General features: G+C 46.5%; 1 pseudogene; it reads left to right on the forward strand.

Moving 5' to 3' along the window:
• Window positions 1-3,103: 3,103 nt before the first annotated feature.
• Window positions 3,104-4,370, forward strand: LOC101576192 (annotated as a pseudogene).
• Window positions 4,371-4,374: the final 4 nt, after the last annotated feature.

A 4,374-nucleotide genomic window follows, 5' to 3' on the forward strand; every position in this document is an offset into this window, starting at 1 on the left:
GCTCCTATTGCTTCATTCTGAAATAAGAGAAAGTCAACATTCACTGCTTTAATTCTGCATCTAATGGCTCAGGTCATCCTGGTAAAGTACGGGCTGCTCTGAAAACTGGATCAATGTTCCCGTTGGCTCATGGCCCTGAACTCCAGGAACTTTACGTGAACCTCAGGATGGAAACTCAGGCTGCACTAGAAAGCCCAGACCCCAGGGTCAGAGCTCGAGTCAGACAACACCCTCCAGGGCAGGAGGAGTTTCCAGAACCCCCCAGCCATACCCCTGCAGTTAGGGGGACAAAGGTCCTTCCCTCTCCCTTTGGCCATGTAGGAAGGAGGAGTGAGTGTCACAGCACACATCCAGGAATTGTGTCCCTTGAGGGGCCCCAAGAGTTCTGCTCATTTACCTATCCATCTGTTATCAGTGATGAAATGAGAAGGTGCTTTTCTAAGATAGAGCCAGTGGCACGCCCTCGGCCCAGGACATTGCTTCTCACTTGGCAAGGAGGCTGCCTGACCACGTCTGCTTTCACTACTGCAGGTAAAGCTCATCTGCTGCAGCCTGCTCCGCTTGTGAGGACCACCCAGGGTCGTCTCTGCTCTCTGCCAAGTGACTCTTCCTGGCCACCAACCTACATGAGGGCCCAGAACGGCCATTTAGTGCGTTGTGTGGTAACCCTGGGGATCAACCTGGGGACTCATGCCTGCCAGGCACATTCCATCACTGAGCTTCATTCCCCAGCCCCTCGCCCTCCAGGTTTTGAAGAGTCAGGCTCCTCCTGCAAGGGAGGGATGACGGCTAGGGTTGGGGTGAGGGAAAGGGCCTGGCCACATCAAAAAACAATGTCAGTGTTCCTAAGATACACGACAGAGAACTCTCACTTTAATACATCAACTAGGGGTGTAAGAGAACTGAAAACCCTAGTGAAGGACAGAGGAACCTTCCAGAGGCTCACAAAAACACTGTCCATCATAGGCAGGGGTAACTCCTGTGGAGAAGCTCTCTTTGATCCTGGGCCTGTACTCTTCTAACAGAAGGCAAGCCCTCGTCCTTGCCCTTGCTGTGCCAAGTCTACCTTCTCCTTGTGAACAAGGCACCATGCATCCTCATTTGACTGTTGGTTTCTGGTCACCTTGAAACTCTTAGCTGACCAAGGTCCTCCTTAAAATGGCAAGTGTCAGTACAGTCAAATCACTATCAAGGGGGCCGGGGAGATGGCTCAGTGGAATAAGCGCTTCCCTGGCAAGCGCAAGGGCCTGAGTTCAATCCTGGTTCTGGGGAAAAAAAAAAAAAATCACTATCAAAATCCCAACAGCATCCATTGCAGAAATAGAAAAATCCAACCTGAAATTCCTATATCTCAAATAGCCAAAACAATCTTGGAAAAGAACAAGGGGCCGGCCAGATAGCTCAGCAGATTAAAGCACCTGCTTAGGCAGATGCAGGGACCTGGTTCGAGCCCAGCATGCTATGCCAGCCCTGCTCCCAGGGCATGCTGAGACTGAGACTGAGACTGTGCATGGTGGCACACGCCTGTAAGTCCAGCGCTGGGGAGGCTGAAAACAGGAGGATCACTATGAGTCTGATCTGTGTAGTGAGACCCTGTACTAAATACATTCAAAAAAGAACAAGGTTTGAGAACTCTACTTTCTGAAATCAAAACTCACAGTAAAACCGTCATACTCCAAACAAATGGTGTTGCCATAAAGACAGACCTATAGACACTCACGCTGTGACACTCACCCTCCTGCCAGGCCACAGGGGGAGGGAAGGACCTTTGTCCCCCTAACTGCAGAGGTGTGGCTGGGGATTCTGGAAACTCCTCCTGCCCTGGAGGGTATTGTCTGACTCTGTCTCTGACCCTGGGATCTGGGCTTTCTAGCACGGCCTGAATTTGCACCCCAAGGTTCATGGGAAGTCCCTGGAGTAGAGCAGAAACGAAGAAGGTCTCTATGTCGGCCTGGAGGAGAGGTCAGAAGTGAACCTTGTGGCCAGTGAGTTTTGACAAATGTGCCAAGGTTGTACAATGAAGAATAGACAGTTTTGTTTTGCTTTTTAAACAAATGGTGTTGAAGAAACTGAATACCCACAGGCAAACAAAATGAATTCGGACCTTTATCTTACACCCTTTATAAAAATTAACACAGAATAGATCAAAGACCTAAACATAGAGCTAATGTTATAAAACTGTAAGCAGAAAAATGTAACAGAAAAAACCCTCACAGTACTGGATTTAACAATGATGTTTTGACATGATACCAAAAGTACAAGCAACAACAAAAAAAGATAAATTTGGATTGATCAAAATTTAAAAGCTTTAGCTAGGCCTGGTGGCACACGCGTGCGATCCCTGCACTCTTCAGAGCCTGAGGCAAAAGGATCACAAATTCTAGCCCAGCCTGAGCAATTTAGTGATTTAGTGAGACCCTGTCTCGAAATAAAAAATCAAAAAGGGTTGGAGATGCAGCTTAGTGTGGAAGCCCTGGGCTGAGTCCCCAGCACCACCAAATGCAAACAAAAAGCCTGGAAAAAAAGGTGGGTACAGCAGGGCACCCCTGTGATCCCAACACCCAGGAGGTTGAGGCAGGACGATCACTGAGTTTGAGGGCAGCGTGGGCTACAAAGTTAAGTTCAAGATGAACTTGCACTACAAAGTAACAAGTTTTCTCAAAAAAAAAAAAAGAGCAATACTTGTAAATCAAAGAATACCATCAGGAGGCCTGGGGAGATAGCTCAGTAGAATAAGCACTTGCCTGGCAAATGCAGGGTCCTGAGTTCAATCCCTGGTGCCACACACACACACACACACACACACACACACACACACGAATATCATCAGAATAAAATAGCAAATCAGAGAACAAGAGGAAAAACTGCAAGTCGGATAAGGGATTAACCTCCAGACTATATTTTTTAAAAACTCCTACAACTGAACCATAACAATTAAACATACTCTGAACTTAAAAATAGGCAAAGGACTTGAATAGACATTTTTTCCAATTGAGATACACAGATGGCCAATAAACACACAAAAAAGATATTCAACACATCACTAACCACTAGAAAAAAATGCAAATCTCAAGCCACAATAAGATACCAATTCAAAGGAAGTAACGTCAGCCGGGAGAGTCGCGCTGGGACCCTGGTTTCTCCGCAAGCATGTCGCACTTGCAGATGAAACTCCTGCGTAAGAAGATCGAGAAGCAGAACCTCAAACTGCGGCAGCGGAACCTAAAGCTGCTGGGAACCTCCAATGTGAGCCTGTCAGAAATTCAAAATGGCATTGTGCCCGAAGAAACAAGCGTTAAGAAAAAAGTTAAAAAATCCCTAAAACATTCTACGAATGGGGGCTTGCCTGAAGCTGAAAATGGAGATATATTTGAAGAAACAGGGCAAGCTGGGAAAGTTAAAAAATCTGCAAAACTTTCTGTGATTGCCAGCTTGTCTGAAGCTCAAAATGGAAATGAGCCTAAAGAAACAGGGAACGTCAGAAAAGTTAAAAAACCTCTGAAATGTTCCGCAAATGGGAGCTTGACAGAAACTCAAAATGGAGATGAGCGTGAAGACGCGGTGGAAAATGTCAGAGTTCAAAAGTCCCCCCCGAAACCTGCCATGGTAGGCAAGGCAGAAGCAGCAACCCAGTCTCCCAACTCAGAATCAAAAAAGAAAAAGAAGAAGAAGAGAAAAGTAGTGAATGATGCCAGGCCTGATACCAAAAAAGCAAAAACTGAAGAAAGCACCGAGACTCCTGGACAAACAAAAGATGGTGTGGGAAAGTCAGGTGGTGAGGACGGTGACAGCGAGGTGCCCAGCCTGCCCTTAGGACTGACAGGAGCTTTTGAGGATACTTCTTTTGCTTCTCTAACTGATCTTGTCAATGAAAACACTCTGAAGGCAATAAAAGAAATGGGTTTCACAAACATGACTGAAATTCAACATAAAAGTATTAGACCACTTCTGGAAGGCAGGGATCTCTTAGCAGCTGCAAAAACAGGCAGTGGCAAAACCCTTGCATTTCTCATCCCTGTGATTGAACTCATTGTTAAGTTAAAGTTCATGCCCAGGAACGGAACAGGGGCCCTTATTCTGTCTCCTACTAGAGAACTGGCCATGCAGACGTTTGGTGTCCTTAAGGAGCTCATGACCCACCACGTTCACACGTACGGCTTGATCATGGGCGCAGCAACAGGTCTGCAGAGGCCCAGAAACTGGCTAATGGGATCAACATCATCGTGGCCACCCCTGGCCGCCTCCTGGACCACATGCAAAATACTCCAGGGTTTATGTATAAAAATCTACAGTGTCTGGTTATTGATGAAGCAGATCGTATCTTGGATGTTGGATTTGAAGAAGAATTAAAGCAGATTATTAAACTACTGCCAA

Source organism: Octodon degus, unplaced genomic scaffold, assembly GCF_000260255.1.
Source record: "Octodon degus isolate 3935 unplaced genomic scaffold, OctDeg1.0 scaffold00029, whole genome shotgun sequence".
Classification (NCBI taxonomy): domain Eukaryota; kingdom Metazoa; phylum Chordata; class Mammalia; order Rodentia; family Octodontidae; genus Octodon; species Octodon degus.